This window comes from Balaenoptera borealis (assembly GCF_965194805.1).
Source record: "Balaenoptera borealis genome assembly, chromosome: 10".
NCBI lineage: Eukaryota > Metazoa > Chordata > Mammalia > Artiodactyla > Balaenopteridae > Balaenoptera > Balaenoptera borealis.
Window position 1 is genome coordinate 52023003 of NC_138874.1, and position 18240 is coordinate 52041242.

The 18240-nt window shown below is 37.0% G+C and overlaps 1 protein-coding gene across 5 annotated transcripts in view; it reads right to left on the minus strand.

Annotated features, from left to right (window-relative positions):
• CTNNA3 (catenin alpha 3) overlaps positions 1-18240 on the minus strand; it is a 1737547-nt gene that overhangs the window by 33469 nt on the left and 1685838 nt on the right. The window lies entirely within an intron of this gene.

Genomic DNA, 18240 nt, shown 5'->3' on the forward strand with positions numbered 1-18240 from the left:
ATACCTCATATACATTGGCCCCACGCTATACAGTTTATTGTCCAAAATGTTCATTCACCAGGAGAGACCAATGACTATTTCCAGTTGTCTTGTAACAACAGTAAAACTTTGTTTAGAGAGTTGACAATTGGATTTAGAAGAGAGACTACTCTGGTTGTTCAAATCTAGATTCAGTAATAGGTAAATGTTGATTAGTAGTCCCAATTTATTTAAATAAGCTCTTAGTATCTGGGATTAATGCAGTTAGAGTACAGATGTGTTCTCCTTGTACTCTTTGATATTTCCAAACAATGGTCAAACAACTGTTTCAAAGGTATACAAATCATGAAACCAAAACTTATGTATGAAACAATAAAGTAGCTGTTGTTTTAACATTATGAAAGCGTCTAAATCCAGAGATTCTTGATGCCATCAAGCTATCTTGACTTCCCTGCTGCATTTATTTGGGTCAAAAGAAGTATGCATAATTTCTTGGACATAGATCTATGACTTCCATTAGCACTCATACACTGAAGCATTCCACATCTCTGTCTTCAACCTGACATTTCTTTGGGGTTCCGTTATCATATTTCCAATTACCTTTTGGATATTTACACATGGATGTGCTCTAAGAACCTCAAATGCAATCCACTCCTAAATCCCTATATTCTCACTAGGTTGATCAGCACAATGGTTAACAGTGATTAAAAACATATTTTTTAGAAGCAAATGACTCATGCTCGAAACTTGTCTCTGCCACTTATTAACTGAGTGACCTTGGATGATTTAATCTCTGTGTACCTCAGTTTTCTCATCTGAAAAGGCACAATAAATTATATCTAATTAAGTTGACATGACAAATACATTATAACTTATGTATATATATATGTCTATTAAACCCTTGGGAGAGTAGCTGGCACATATTATGCAATATATATAAATGTTTAACTACTATTACAATGGCCTCCAAATCTGTGCCTATTCTACTCATAGTCACCAAAGTGTATTCATTCTGTCTCCTAAATCTCTCTTAAATCTAAACCCCCATTTTCGACTTTACATCCACTTTATTAATTTGAGTCAATGTCCCTTTTATGTGAACCATTGAAATAGCCTCCCATTAGTCTCTTAGAATAGTCCCCCTTCTTTTAATGCACTCTCCAAATGGTACATAAAAGAATTAACTTTCTAAAATGTAATTCTGATAATTACATTCCTGTTTAACAAACTTCAGTGTAGCACAAATAACCATAAGGTCATAAGTATTGAGCATGTCATATTCTCAAATGACTTTGCCACCTTATTTGCCACCAGTCCAACTATTCATAGTTCCTTTCTCATAGCATAAAATGAAAACCATGCCACCTTGCCTTTGTGGATGTTTGCCTCTATTTCAAGAATTCTTTCTTGAATTGATATTTATTTTTCAAGACTCAGCTGGATTATTCCAGTAATTCCCCAGTGAGATGGTCATGATTTCCCCTACTCCATTTTCCCCTTTCAGATAGAGACCAACATTAGTTTCTCTGTGCTCCCTATTTTACTTTGCACATACTTCTATAGTAGCACTTACCACAATGAACTGCTGTTTACTTTTGTTGATCTTCACTGTGGAAAACAGAGATGCAAAACTAAAAATGTGGGATAAACCAACTCTAATTTTATTTGGTTGTTGGCCCACATTAAGTGGTGATTACATTTTTTAAAAAATCCTAGAGAGATGGCTATCATTTTCTTTGATTTTGTGGATCTAGTAAATCATGACACTTTGCAAGCATGTTTGCCACACAAGAACAATCAAACTAAGGAGCTGAAGAGAAATGCCAATTAGTCAAAGCAGGTTCAGATTTACTGTCCTATATCCAAAAATTGAAAACAAAAACAAAACATATTAACAGGCTCTTTTGATGTTGCCTTAATACAAACCAAGAACATTTAAAAGAATGGAGGTGGCTGAATAAAACACTCCATCAAGGAAAAAAAAAAAAAAGAGAGAGATTTTTAAGGTGAACAATGGTTGTGAGCAGTCTCAGTAAGAATGCTATAGTTGAGGTCACAGTTGTCTCTGGATTGAGTGTGAAAAATAACCCTCTGAATTTGGTTGAATGTTGTATTCTTCAGTACTTGACTCCATTAAAACTGGAATCTTAATGCTCTGTTCTACTTTCCTAACACTGATACTTAAATATGCTTCTTAAACCACCCTAACCAAAACACATGAGTAATCTATATGTAATGTAATGGCACCAGGAAGAGAATACACAATTTCTTCTCAGCCAAATTTGGTTCTCCCTGCTATGTCAGAGAGATGATGCAAAATATCACTGATGCCATGAATTGACTGGTCACATTTACAACCTTGACACTGTTTATTGGAATTAAGTAGGCAGTAACATTGGTTGGAGGCTCAAAGGGGTTGGTAAAGTCTTGACAGGAAGAAGTCTGATTTATAAACTTTCTCATCTATGGATTTTCAAGAGAACTTTAATGTTCTAACCTTTGTGGCAGTGTCCCGTTTATCCAATAAACTGTCCAATAAACAGTTCTTGAGCGGTTTGTGAGAACTTGCTGCGACTATCCCCCTAGGGCTCAACACAGAGAGAGCAGACAGAAAAACCCATCTCCCAGTCTTTCCCTGGAAAAGGTCTATTTGCATACTGTAAAAGCTGCTGCCTAAGGGTCAGGCTTCTAATTCAGCACACATGTAGGAGCTCATTGCCCTCCTTCCCAGAGACTGGGGAGGCCAATGGGTGCCATTTCCACATTCTCCATCTGGCTCACTCCAGGTCGCTGGAGTCTCCCTGGAGGGAGCTTATAAACATGTGTGGCATGCCAGCTTTTGCAGCTGCCACCCAGAGGATGAACCCCTTGACTGCCTGGCTCTGGTGAACAGTGGAGCTTGTGTTCCCAGGCCACACAGGACTGTTGCAAACCAAGAAACGGTTCTTAACCAGCTATTACCTACCCACCCCTTCCCCACAGGGCTCAGTGCAGAGGGAACAGACAGAAATTCCCATACCCAGTCTTTCCCTAAAGAAGGCCTAATTGCATACCTTAAAAGCTGCTTGCTGAGGGTTAGACTTCTAATTTAGCATGCATCTACGGGCTGAATATGATCTTCCCCAGAGACCAAGGAAGCAAGCAGACACCGTCTCCACCTTCTGCCTGTAACCTCTACAAATTGCTGATATCTCCCTAGAAGGAGTTTGTACTCAGGCCTGGCAACATGGCTTTTGCAGCTGACACTCTGGGACACACCCCTGGATCACCAGGCTCTCACTGGCTTGTGTTTGCCTCTTCCACACAATAGCAGCAAACAGTTTTTAACCAGCTATCTCTCCCCCACCCCCAGCCCTCGGGGGCTCAGAGGGAACAGAGAGAAACTCTCATCTCTTAGTCCTCTCGTGAAAGAAGTCTATTTGAATAATTTAAAAGCTGCTGCCTTAGTGTCTGGCTTCCAGTCAACCTGCATCTAAGTGTAGAGTGTGAGCCTCTCCTTTGGTACACTGACAAATCTTGGTACAACCTAAAATCTTGGGAGCCACTAAGAACAAAAAGGTGGCTTTAACAAACAAAAAGGTTTGTTTTTAAAATGATAGTCTCTTCACAAAAAGGTTATGAGAAAACTAGACAGCCACGTGCAAGAGAATGAAACTAGACTACCATCTTACACCAGCCACAAAAATTAACTCAAAATGGATGAAGACTTGCATATAAGACCTTGAAAACATAAACCCTTAGAAGAAAAGGAGGTAAACTCCTTGACAATGGTTTTGGCAATGATTTTTTTTTTTTTTGATTTGACAAAAAAAGCAAAGGTAGTAAAAGCACAAATCAACAAATGAGACTACATCCATCTAAAAAGCTTCTGTACATTTAAAGAAACCATCAGAAAATGAAAAGTCAATGTATAGAATGGGAGAAAATATTTGCAAATCATACATCTGACAAGGGGTTACTATGTAAAATATATAAGGAACTCATGCAACTCAACAGCAAAAAAGCAAAACAATACAATAAAAAATTGACATGAAAAAATGAATAGATATTTTGCCAATGAAGACATAAAAATGGCCAACAGGTACATGAAAAGGTAATCAACATCACTAATCATCAGGGAAATGCAAATCAAAACCACAATAAAATATTAGAGTGGCTCCTAATAAAAAAGACAAGAGATAAAAGTCATCGACAGGGATATAAAGAAAAGGGATCCCTTGTGCACTGTTGGAAATTTAAATTAGTTCAGCCACTATGGAAAACAGTATAGAGGTTTCTTAAAACTTAAATAACTACTGTATGATCCATAAATCCAACTTCTGGGTATATATCCAAAGGAAATTAAAACAGGATATCAAAGACAAGTCTGCACTCCCATGTTCACCGCAGCATTATTCACAATAGCCAAGCTATGGAAACAACCTAAGTGTCCATCAACAGATAAATGATTAAAGAAGTAGTAGTATATATACGATGGAATACTATTCAGCCATGAGAAAGAAGGAAATCCTGACATTTATGTCAACATGAATGAACCTTGAAGGTATTATGCTAAGTGAAATAAGCCAGACAAAAAGAGAAATACTGCATGGTATTGCTTATATTTAGAATAAAAAAAAAAAGTCAAATTCATAGAAACAGAGTAGAAAAGTGGTTTCTAGGGGCTGGTAGGTAGGGGAAATGAGAGGCTGATAAAAGGGTACAAACATTCAGGTATAAGATAAATAAGGTTAGTCTAAGAAAATAATATAAAAGATAGTGACTATAGTTAATAACACTGTATTGTATAATTGAAATTTACTAAGAGGGTAAAACTTAGATGTTTTTACCAAACAACAAAAGAACATCAGATAGATGTGTTAGTTAACTAAATGGAGGGAAATTCTTTTAAAATGTACATGTACAGTAAATCACCACGATGTACACTTTAAATATCTTAAAACTTTTAATTACATCTCAATAAAGCTAAAATTTAAAAAAATGTTAAATACAGTCATAAGGGTGGGGCTCTAATCAGATAGGATTAGTAACTTAAGAAGATCTCTCTCTCTCTCTCTCTCTCTCTCTCTCTCTCTCTCTACCATGTGAGGACATTGCAAGAAGGCAGCCATCTGCAAGCCAGGAAGAGAACTCTCACCAGGAACCAAATCAGCCAGCACTTTGATCTAAGACATCCCAGCCTCAAGAACTGTGAGAAAATAAATTTCTATTGTTTCAGCCACCCGGTCTAGTGCATTTTGTTATGGCAGCCCTAGCAGACTAAGACATCACACATGCCACTTGTTCTCCTGATTTAGTAGAGATGTTTGGAACATAATCCTATACTATACAGATATTTTACCCACTCCTCATAATTTACTAGAAACTACACCCTAGCCTAATGGAATTCTATGAGTTTGCATTATCCCCTAATGCTAGCCTCCCCTGTGTATCCTTTCTAAATTCACAATGAACAAATCAATTAACAAAACATCATCTATTTACATATATATTAGATTCTCAAACTATTATCATAGCACAGTTTGGTAATATAAACAAGCATGAATGTGCTAGAGTGTAATTATTTGATAAACTGGGTAACTGTACGATCCTTTCTGCTTTAGCAAGATTACAATAAAACACAATACGGTGGTGTTTGGGGCAAAAGCAACTTGAACACCAAAGCTTTTAATCTTGATCAATAAAGGGGGAAACATGAAATATCCAGGTAGGGAATTGTGTATTATTCATGGAAAAATAAGTCAACTTGAATTGGGCAACAGATTTTTGTTGATTAAATAATGTATTTGTGTACCTACTAACTGATAAATTTAATAGAATTAAATAGAATACTCCAACCAAAAGACAAGACATCCACTTCTAACTTGTATTGATAATTCAATTTCAGTTTGATGGAACTCAGTATTTCCTTTAGTGCATAAAAAGCATTTCTAACTCTGTAAGAAGGACCCTAAATAATCAATATGTTGTAAAAATTCAGACAGACTACACTATTAAGCATGGACTATAATTGTTCCTTGCACTTCTAAACCAAAATAAACTGTAAAAGACCTATTCAATATTATTTCATAATAATAGGGAACTTAGCATCTAGTTATTGAGAGGGAATATTATATTTGATGATATCTAGCCCCAGATTAGTCTAAAACATTAATAATCTAGAGTATGGTTATTTACAGCTCTTGGCCTCACCCTACCATAGCAGAAAGCTAGGAAAATGTATAATTTTACTATGTCTTTTATATATTCATGACCAATATATACTATATTTTGTTAGGCAACCTATAATGCCCCTCTTACAACATATTGAGAAGAGGTTAGATGAGACTTGGGGCAAATGCAAGAGCACTGAAATATTTATTCGGAAAATCTGGGGGTTCATTTTACTTGCAGACCTTGGTTGTATACACATGGCTTTTTAGCAAAAACAATTTAGGTGCATAGGCTTCTATGCCTGCACTGCAACAAAATTTATCTGATTTAAGGATAACAGTCTAAGTATTCCAGTCTTATACATGGCAAAATACTGGCATTTATGGATTCCCAATCAAATTTGGGGATAATAGCTTATTCAGAAACCAACTTGTAAAACTTGAAATGCTTTTCAAAAAGAAAGCAATATTATACATGGTAGTAGTATGCTTTCCCAGACTATCTACTAAATCTTTCTTATTTAACTCATGTTATATATAAAGTATTTAACCTATGGTTATCATGAATCCCCAAATAATAATTAGTATTTACTGGTTCATTACCACAACAAAAATATTACATCTATTATCACATCTATTTCTGCAGATGAACCAAAAAAAAAAATTCAGTGGGATATGTGAAATTGAAATTCCCATTTTATACTAGGTAAAGGAGGTTTATTACCTTTTCCAAGATCACGAGTCTAGTCAAAATAGCTAATATTTATACAGTTTAAATGCACAATAAACTGTACTTGTTATCTGCTAAGCATTATTAAAGAGCTTCCCTTGTATTTAAATAATTTAAAACCATCACTCCCAATTTTGGGTTTAATATCTTTATTAAATTGATTCTAATGTTTACCTCCCAAATATGATTGTGGTTTGTTCCACATGCTTAAACCTAATCCTGAGATGTGTAGTCCTAAGATGTTCTGAAGATGCTGATGACGTGTAATAATGGGGAGAATGTAAGTGGGTAAAAGTCACATTTTTGGAAAAGTTCAACTCCTGTTTATGATTTATTTCTGGTGTTTCTGGGTTACTCCATTTTAACATGGAATATTCATATCATGTAAATTCCTGCCCCAGAGCCCCCATCACTTGTTTTGTTTTATTTTACTGTTTGTTTAGATAGTACAGAAGGAAAAAAAAACCATATTAGACATAGGTGAATCTTTAAAAGTGTCAAAGGAGTAGATTTTACCTAGATTTCAGAGAAGAACTCTATACCCATCTGTTCAATTTTCATGAAAGCAAGCTGATCTTCAAGTCATTAAAATAAAATGTAGAGCAGGGTGAGGGACAGGCCCCCTGGTGGCGTGGAGAGCTGCTGGAGATGCACGAGAGCTTGGGGATGACAGCAAGGAGATTGCCACTGTCGGAAGACGCATCCCTACAAATTCATTTTTATTTTATTTTTTGTCTCTTTTCTCTTCTCCTTAATAATATGTCTTCCTATTGAAACTTCTTATAGGGAGAATGAGAGAATGAGAACTAAAAAGATATTTAGAACAGGGGAATTTTATATCATTAAGCTAAAATAAATTATTCATTTACTTAAAGAATATTTAGATTTGAGAGACAGCGAAATATACTGGTTAGGAGTGCAAGCTCTGGAGTCAGAAGGCCTAGATTTGAATCTTGGCTCTACCACATACTAATTGTGTCACTTCAGGGGCCAGATACTTAATTTTTGCCTCAGGTTTTAATTCGCAAAGTTGTGATAGCAATAACAGTTATCTAATTTAGTTATTTTAAAGATTAAATAAAATAATTCATGTAAAGAACTTAAAACACTCTGGCATATAGCAGGCCCCAGTAAGAGTTAACTATTGTCACTGTCGCTATTGGTAACAGTAATGTTATTTTTAAATATACATTGTGTTCTAGATGCTAAGGTGATAGTTTTACACAGAGATCTATACAAATCGCAACCACACAGATACTCTCCAATATTGCTGATGGGATATTCTAATGGGAAACAATACCATATTCTGATATGATGTAGGAAAAACAAAATCTCCAAATGACCTTACATCAGCGGTCCCCAACCTTTCTGGCACCGGGAACCAGTTTCGTGGAAGACAATTCTTCCACAAGAGGGGGGTAGTGGGGACGGTTCAGGCGGTAATGAGAGCGACGGGGAGCGATGGGGAGCGGCAGATGAAGCTTCGCTCGCTCGCCCGCCGCTCTCCTCCTGCTGTGCGGCCCGGTTCCTAACAGGTCTCGGCCCGGGGGTTGGGGACCCCTGCCTCACATCAAACCCGTTTGCTGCATGCAGCTAGCAGGGTGAATGGTGGAGTGGCAAAGTGGAACTTTCTATCAGGATTTCCATTTCCATAGGCTCATGGACCCACAGACATGAACGTCATGGGGTCTCTGGAGGGTTTAGGCATCGTGGACAAGTCCCTACTTTTTGATTCAGTTTCTTTAAGGAGCAGGAGAACCTCTTAACAAAGCATGAGGGTGAACTTCAGAGTTAGAGAAGCCTGAGTTCCCCCCTTGGCTTTACCTTATAATAGGTTTGTGAACCTGAACAAATTACTAAACTTCTATGAGACACAGACCCGGCATTTGTACAGTGGAGATGATAATACATACACACTAGGCAGATGAGAACTAAAAGGGGTGATGTATATAAAACATAGTTGCTTACATATAATGAGGCTTTAGCAAGTTGGCTCTTCTTGTATTATAATATCTAAACATTAAATTGGAAAGTCAAGCACAAACTTAACTTTAAAAAAAAAAAAAGCTAACATTTGTATATGTGTACATATGTATGTATTTTCATATTTAGGCAAAGGCCCTTGGTATATGTCCCCAGAGATCGTGGCTAAAACAAAATCCTTTTTACTTGAGAAGCCCTTTAAATCTGAAAGGTTGGCAAGAGCAGATTCTTAAGTCCTCTTGTATGAATTAGTAGACCATATTTCTCAGCTTTCAAATCCCTTTTCCCAACATAGACCACGGTCCAAATATTTACACTGACCCCTCCAAAGTATAAGCAAACTGGGCTTGTACTGAAGCTTTGTTCATCACCTTCCCATTTCTTTTCAGCTCACTCCCAGGCACTTAATGCCATTAGGCAGAAGTATGCCACTGATGGCACTGCACTTGGCAGGGCTGGTGCTCCCAGGTGGAGAAGCAGATGTATAATGGATCTATTTGAAAATGCTACATTAGAGAAAGAGCTGTACAAACAAAATTAGTGAGATAATGCCGAGGATTGCTCTTCCTTTTGTTGCATCATAATTTATCATCCAGAAAAAGGAATTGCCAGGTAAACCATGGAGGACCACAATTAAGGGGGAAGGCAAAGTGAAGGAGTTTTGAGGTGGCAGATGTCCCCTGGATATTGTGCAGGGAAAGAGAAAGCAAACTAAGGCATTTGGCTCATATGTCCGTGCATGTTAAGCCATTTAGCTGGCGTATGGAATGCTGCAGGTTGTCCCAGGGTTATACACAAGGAATTAAATATTGACTCAGCAAGAGCTCAAATGAGAGGTCTAATTAAATTAAATAGTACAAAGGGGAGGCTTGTTTCATAGACTCCAGTAATTGCTTAAAACTCAAAAGAGACTAAATAAACGTCAAAAAGGTAGAGTAACAACGAGGCAGATACATATAGTGAGACACAGGGAAGACATAAGCATAGAAATGAACAAAAGTTCAAAGGCTATTGTTGGCCCAATTGTGAAAAATGCTTAGATGTTGTCATGACCATAAGTAATTAGTGCTGCCTTTAAAGTCTGGCATTGACACGTGCAGCAGCATGTTAGTTTTAATTTTACTTTAATGACTGGCTATGTGCAGAAATGCCTTAGGGTAATGCCCTTTCCTTGGACGGACTTGATGAAGAGCTCATGGAGAATAGGTGTAATACTTTTGAGCTCTAAAAGGGCTGTGTTTCACGTTCTACTCCAGAAAGGACAGTGTGTGAAGGACCATGAGAATGACTCTAGTGTACTCAGGGTTGGCTGTTTCATAATACAATGCTGGAAACATGGGACAGCATTATGTGAACAGGCGGAAAGATGAAGAAGGACTCTGATTTTATTTCTGTGACCCCAAAGCTACCATCACTGGACACTGGGGGTAGCAGAGCCCCTCCTAGATGCGAGAATGAAGGTGGCAGAGAGGAAGAAAGAGACAGATCTCCCTCCTTGTACTTAAGCTCTCTGAGCCTTAGTTTCTCATTTTAAAATGGAAATAATAGTGGGACTTTCCTCAGAGCATTGTTTGTATATAAAATAATGAATATATGTGAGGGATTTAAAATATCTGGTCATTATTAAGAGCTCGATAAATGTTAGTTATCATTGCTGCTATCATTATTCTTCTTGTAATTATCACAGAGGTGAAGAATAAGCACCTTGTCCTAAAGAAGTGCCTCATCTGCTCAAAGTTTGAGATATGGACCCCGAATCTGCTCAATTTTCCATTTTCACTAGAGCTTCAGTGCACATTGCTGGGCAACTTAGTATTACTTATTTATGCTTTAGAATCAGAGGACTGGGTTTAAGTCTTGCCCTGCCTCTTAACAGCTTTGTGGTCTTGGAGAAGTTGTTCAACCTCTTTAAGTTTCAGTTTCCATATCTATAAAATAGCAATTAAAACTTCTTTCTGCTAAAAATTATGAAAGCAAATGCATTTCAAACATTTAGGGCAATGTCTAGCATTAATGAGCACTCAGTTTCATGTACATACACAGACATCCATATGTTACATATATGGTTTACATATATGAGCTATACTTGCATGCACACACACACACCACCATTTATTCCCTAAAATCTACATAGAGTCACAGAATCTTTTAGCTTGATGAGACCTAGTCATATGATTCATTCTCTCTGTCCTTGTCAGTCTCTGTTACTATCTCTGTCTTTCTGTCATTCTCATTCACGCGCACACACACACACACACACACACACACACACACAGAGAGAGAGAGAGAGACACATGCTATGCAGGGAAAATGTTTAGGGGTTTATACTTACACTATATCTTAATCCAGACATGCCTTTCCTGATTTATTATTTATCTAGCATTTATTAAATTATCTGACATTTTAGAGCAATTCATAATTTCAGCTCAGTTTCATAGACCTTTTCTTCTTTCCACCTAACCAAATTCTTCCAATTTTTTTTATTATTTAGCTGAAATTTTCTGTGAAGTTCTTCAGACTATGCAAATCAGAGTGCTTTCTTTGCTGCAGATCTTGGTCATTTATTGCTTAAAACATGTATTTGTTTATTAATTTGGTGCTGCTCTTAAGCATTTCTGTAACATATTGACTTAATGTCCTCTGCCCAACATCTTAAAATCCCATGCTATCAGAAATGTTAGTCTTGCCAAAACGATTCCCCTGAAATTTGGGGTGGCTTAAGTTCTACTCTGTGTTGCAACTGAATAATTCTGAACATATGACATTTGCATAAACACTCTAATGTTGAATAAAAATATTTCTGTGCCCAGTCTTTCTTAAAGTCTAAGAGTTAAATGTCTCCATTTGCATTGGCAACAAGTAGATTACAGTCCAAATGTCTATCTGAAGATCGTTTATCTTATGCTGAATGCAGTTAAGGATAGCCCAAGCTGTACTTTTCTTCCAATAGTCATCAGCCATGCATGGACCAAACTCTAACCTTGGCTCAGAAGCAAAGATAATTATTCTTCCTCAAAGCCCTTATCAAATGCCACTGCTAAAAAAGGGATGGGCAATAAGCAGTCTTACGATATGCAGAGGAATTATCTCACTAAAAGGAGAACATTTTCCTAGGCTTCTCCTTAAATGTAATTTGAAATAAACGTTTATAACTAGATGAAACACATCAATAAGTAATATCACTTCATGAAAACTTATCATTAGCCCATATTAGCTAATACTATGACTACTGCTACTACTACTATTACTGCCACCAGTTAATATTTAATGAGCACGTGCTATATGCCAAACACTATGCTAAGACCTTACATGCAGAATTTTATTTCCCTCCTGGAAGGTGTTTATCAGCCAGTGAGCAACATTTCTAGCCTTTCGTTTCCTAGTACAGAGATGTTGGAGGTCTCACAGTGAGATTTGAGAAAGTACATAAACCCTTTTTCTGATTAACTATGTAAGTGAAAGCTCCCTAACAACTTGTATCAATCTTAAAAGTGACCAAAAAGTAAAAACTTTGTTGTTTTAAGTCATTGAGAATTGAGAACCATTTGTTATGACAGCAGAATCTAACCTAAACTGACTAACTCAGGGTTGTTGACTAGAAAAACCTTCCTTAACTTTCTTTTTTCCATTATAGATATTCTTTTCTATGCTATTTGATGCAGAATCTGAGGCTAGATTAAAAATGATTTATTTTTGTGCAGAAGGGGAGTTAATCTGTACTCTACATCTGCTTGAAAGTATAAGTGAAGCTCCTAAAACATTTATAAAAGGATGTCAATTTTGTCATTAGCAATAATACCATGCATGTGTGCACGCACACACACATAAACACACACACACGAAAGCACACACACATATACACAGTACTTGCTCAATGTTTGCAATGTATTAGTGACATCTAAACTGTATGCACCTTTTGGAAAAAACACAGAGCTTTTTCATAAAATTCAACCATGAACTGTCTGTGACCCAGGCCTTGACCAGAAACTTTCCTGAGACGTCTAATATTGCAAAGAGATGACTTAATGCACTTGTTTCCCTTGGGGTGTCAGAGCATTATTTTTGTCATCAGCTACAACATCAGAAAGCAGCATTTCCAGGCCATATTATCATAACTCCCTGCTGAAAAGCCTTGAGTAAATTGAGGTTTAATGTGGCAACTTTAGGTTTATTGAGGGTCAGTGTTAAGAAACGTCTGTCTGAACATTTCTGTCTTTTACAGACCCCTAGGTTAGGACCTCATTCATTACATTATCAATTGTTACTCAAATAATAACCACACACACTACATTTCTTTCTAAATTTAAAGCCTGATAACCTTTTTCTCCCTAAAGAAATTTCTATGCTGCTTATCATCAAGCAATGAAAACTATATAATACAGTTACTTATTTAATTTCCAGTTCTAGAGCAATTTAGCCAAAAGCTTGGCAATACACATTTCTTTGTTTTTTTAAAAATATTCTTTAGAGTATGTTTTAAGTTTTAGTGTTGAATTCTTATATTTTTCTTGATTTATAAAACTGCTAAAATTTTTCAGAAGCATGAGGAATACAAATTCTATTTGTGAGTTAGCATTTCCTAAAATTAACTTATTTTCTTTTTTGCTGGTTTTTTTTTCAACTGAATTCCTTGAGAACAAGGATTGTTGACTCATCTCCATATTGTTTCAGGGCAGCAAAGTGAGAATAAATATATGTTAGTGCAGAGTGACACAAAGAGCTCTGAAACCAGAGCCTGGATTCACATTTTCACTCTATCACTTACTAACCATATAACATTTGGCAAGTTTACAAGTTTACTTGTAGCACTGTTGAGAGGATAAGAGAATATATACAAATGTGTCAATAAGAGTGGTGTATTCAGCAAATTCTCCTATCACCTCTTTTCTATATACAAAGAAATTGACAGTAAAGGACACAGTGATGCTATCATTTGTCTCTGGAGTAGGTATCTACAAAGAGAGCTTGAAAGGAATTTGTGCATGTGGTTTCCTGAAGGTCTGTTCTCAGGAAAAGGGTGAGAAAGAAAGAAGAATAGGGTGGGTGAGGGTAAAGCTAAATAAGAACATTACTAGTATCAGCCAGAGGCCAGCTTTGGCCTGATTGCATAGGGGGCTGTGAAACTGCACAGCAGAGTTGATTCCATGTTGAGGCAAGGAAGCTGGACTTTTGTATCCTCCTCTCAAGTCAGTCACTGGCTATAGGCTTCCAGGCATGCGGGGGTGGTGGTACATAACCAGACAGGGCAATTCCTGTTTGACTGAAAACAATTCTCCAGAGAGGGGAGCAGCTGTGAGATGTCAGCAGCCAGCGCTTGCAGCAGCTGGAAGATGGGAGAACTACCAGGTAAAGGCACCTGGCAGGAGTAACAACGTCAGTAGCAGCACTGTCAGATTTCCCTTAGTTCTCATCTTCCCTTAGAACAGTAGTTCTCAACCAGGGACAATTTTGCATTTGGCAGTGTCTGGAGACATTTTTGGTTATCACAACTGAGTGAGGGGGTATGGGGTGGGCACTGGCATCTAGTGGGTAGAGTGCAGGGATACTGCTAAACATTTCACAATGCACAGGACAGCCCCCCCAGAGCAAATAATTATCCAGCCCTAAATCCCAAATGCCAATAGTGTCAAAGATGAGAAATCCTGGAATAAACAGAAACAGAAGTCAATGTGTAGTATTTTTGATTAACAGTTATTGATTTGCTATTAATATTATTCAGACTTTAGTAATCAAAAGGGGAAAATGTCAGACTTCCCTGGTGGTGCAGTGGTTAAGAATCCGCCTGCCAATGCAGGGGATACGGGTTTGAGCCCTGGTCCGGGAAGATCCCACATGCTGCAGAGCAAATAAGCCCGTGAGCCACAACTACTGAGCCCGCATGCCACAGCTAATGAAGCCTGCGCACTTAGAGCCTGTGCTCTGCAACAAAGACCCAATGCAGCCAAAAATACATAAAGTAAATAAATAAATTTATAGAAAAGAAAAGGGGAAAATGTATTGATTTCACACACACATACACAAACACACCCTCACAGGAACTTTTTATCTTGTAAATGTAACTACTGTTACTTCATAATCTGCATCAACAGGCACAAATTCAGCATGAGATGAATCACAGACTGAAATGACTATTTTTGCAAATGCCATCCATACTGCCTTGTGCCTTTTTTTCACTTCTCCTGTCAGGTCTGCTTTTGCCCATGCCTTTATGGGTTTTGACACCAACACTTGGCTGTCCTAGAATCTTTAGCTCCTTGATTTTTCCTTCTCTCCCCTTTTCTTCTGTGCTTTTTCTCCCTGGTTTGCAGCTGAACTCAGGATGAAGTGAACATCAGGATGTTTGCCTCCAGCTCTGCTCTTTTCCTTAGCTGCACTTTGTCTAATGGGGAATTTGGCACCATCCTATAGCTGTCAAATACATCATGCTCGCTTTCAAGGCCTCTCTTCCCACCTCTTTGAAGTTCTGTGTTTCAGGTTGTTTAGCACACAATAGAAATAATGAGTCCCTTCTCTTCTTTTCTAAGGATTGTTAACAATTAAACTAATTTTTTTTTTCTAAAACAGAAATAGTCTTTTCCATTAAATTTTAAATTCTTCCAATATTTTCCTTTTTAATAATATAGAACTATTTGACATACAATAAGAACATGGCAACAATTATAAGAAGTAAATTTAACAGTAGAGACTCTCACATCACATTTATATTTTTCTTCCTTTTCCCCCTCCATTTCTTTTCTTCTTAACTTTTGTGTGTGTGTATATGCATTATCCAGATGTTTTATCCTCTCCATCTCTTAACTTCACAAAGAAGATTTCACAAAACTGATCACTGCTGTTCTGTGAGAGATACCACAGCAGTCTCAGTAAAGCCATGTCAAATCAATCCTATACTTATGGACAGTATATGGCACCATTTTGATACACATCCCTCACTTTTCTCTAGATCTAAAATTAACAGGTAACTCCTAAAGCATCTGATCTCATTCTCACTGATGGATATTGTTTAAGCAAAATTCTAGTAGCAGTCTTTTAAAACCAATAAAAATAAAACAACACATCTTGCTATGTCATATTATAATTTGGCAATTGGTGCTTAGAGGAAAATTCTGTATAAGAACTGGGAAGAGAAAGTGAGAGCAAAAGGAAATAAGAAAGATAGTGAAATAGGAAGCACCAAAAATCGATCGCCCCTCACAGACCACAACTGTACTGTACAATTGTCCAATCTGACTTATGTAACTATTTAGGAACACTGGAGTCTACTGAAGGTTTCCAACTTCCAGAGGAAGGTTTGGAAGGTACATTATGGTTAATTTATGTCAATTTCAGCTCTTAGCGCCGTAGCAGCTATCCATCCCCCACTCCTCAGCCACTTGACAGGCAGCTGTGCACATGTTCCTGTAGTAGCTTGCATGCAACTTATGAGAGCTAGGGTGGAAAAAGTATGCTGTCTCAATATCAGAAATCTGTGATCTTATCCCTGAGTGCTGCTTCTCATCACAAAGGTACAGACAAAGTGGCAGAGGCCATTGTTGCACCTACCCTCATTGTTATAAGCCCTTTTCACTCTGGCTCAAGTGACTTCTAGGGGCACCTTTCTTTACCCTCATTTTTCTTTTTTCTTTCCTCTTTTGGAAGCCAGATATTGAAGATTAGAACATTCAAAACCAACCACAAATACATGGGGAATTAGAAAGTCACTGCACATAGCCAGGGGAAGGCACAGGCTCATAAAACACCTGAGAAGACTGCCAGGTTACACTTTAGGCTGATCACTGACACAGAGATAGCCTGCAATAATCAAAAAGCAAAACAAAAGACCTCACAAAAAACCAAAAGCAAACACACACATACACAGCAAACCCTGGGGAAGAAGGAGAATCTGATTTGCAAAATTAGATTCAAATGACTAGTTTTCAACATAGAAGCACACAACATACAAAGAAATAAGAAAGTATGTTCTATTCAAAGGAAAAAAAAAATAAACCAACAGAAATTGTCCCTGGGAAAGACATGATGGCAGATCTACTAGACAAAGACTTTAAAACAACTGGTTTAAAGATGCTTAAAGAACTAGAGAAAGATATGGAGAAAGAAAATGATGTATGAACAAAACAGAAATATCAATAAAGGGAAGCCAAAAAGAAACTCTGGAGTTGAAAAATACAGTAACTGAAATGAAAAATTAACTAAAGGGATTCAGAGGCCAATTTGAGCAGGCAGTAGAAAGAATCAGCAGACTTGAAGATAGTACAAAGAAATGAACAAGTCTGAGAAGCAGAGAGAAACAAGATTGAAGAAAAGTGAACAAGAGCCTAACAAACTTGTGATATATTACCAAACAGACCAACATAACCATTTGTGAGAGTCCCGGAGGAAGAGAGAAAAGGGGGCAGAAAGAATATTTAAAGAAATAATGACTGAAAACTTCCCAAATTTGATGATAGACATGAACATAAACATCCAAAAAGCTCAGTAAACTCCAAGTAGGATGAACATAGAGACTCACTCCAAGACACATTATAATCAAACTGTTGAAAGACAAAGACAAAAAGAGAATTTTGAAAGCAACAAGAGAGAAGCAACCCATCAACTACAAGGAAGCCTCAATAAGATAATCATCAGACTTCTCACTGTAAACTTTGAAGACCAGAGGGTATGGGATGATATATTCAAGGTGCTAAAAGAAAGACTGTCAATTGAGAATACTATATACAGTATACTGTCCTTCAAAAGTAGGGAGAAATTAAGACACTCCTAGGTGAACAGAAACTGAAATAGTTCATTACTACCATTAGACCTGCCCTGAAAGAAATGCTAAAAGGGGTCCTGCAGGTTGAAATGAAAAGGCACTAGACAGTAACTCAAAGTTGTATGAAGAAATAAAAGTCTCAGTAAAGGTAAATGCATGGGCAATTATAAAAGCTAGTATTATAACAATAGTGTGCAACTCCACTTTTTGTTTTCCATGTGATTTAAGAAGCTAACATTTTTTTAAAAAAGCAATTATCAGTCTAAAAGTAAGTATGAATGTAATTTTGGTTTTTAACTCCACATTTTGTTTTCTACATAATTTAAGACACTAATGCATTAAAATTTTTATTTGTTTATGTTTTTGGACACACAATGTATAAAAATGTCATTTTGTAGCATCAGCAACTGAAAGGAGTGGAGAATAGAGCTGTTAAGGAGAAAATAATTTGTATGTTATTGAATTTAAGCTGCTACAAATTCAAGTTAAAATGTTATAACTTTGGAATGTTAAACATAATCCCCATGATAACCACAAATAAAATAGCCACAGAATATACAGAAGACGGAATGAGAAAGAAATTTAAATATTCAGTACAAAAGAGACTAAGATCAGAAATTATGAGTTGGAAGGAACCATTGAGC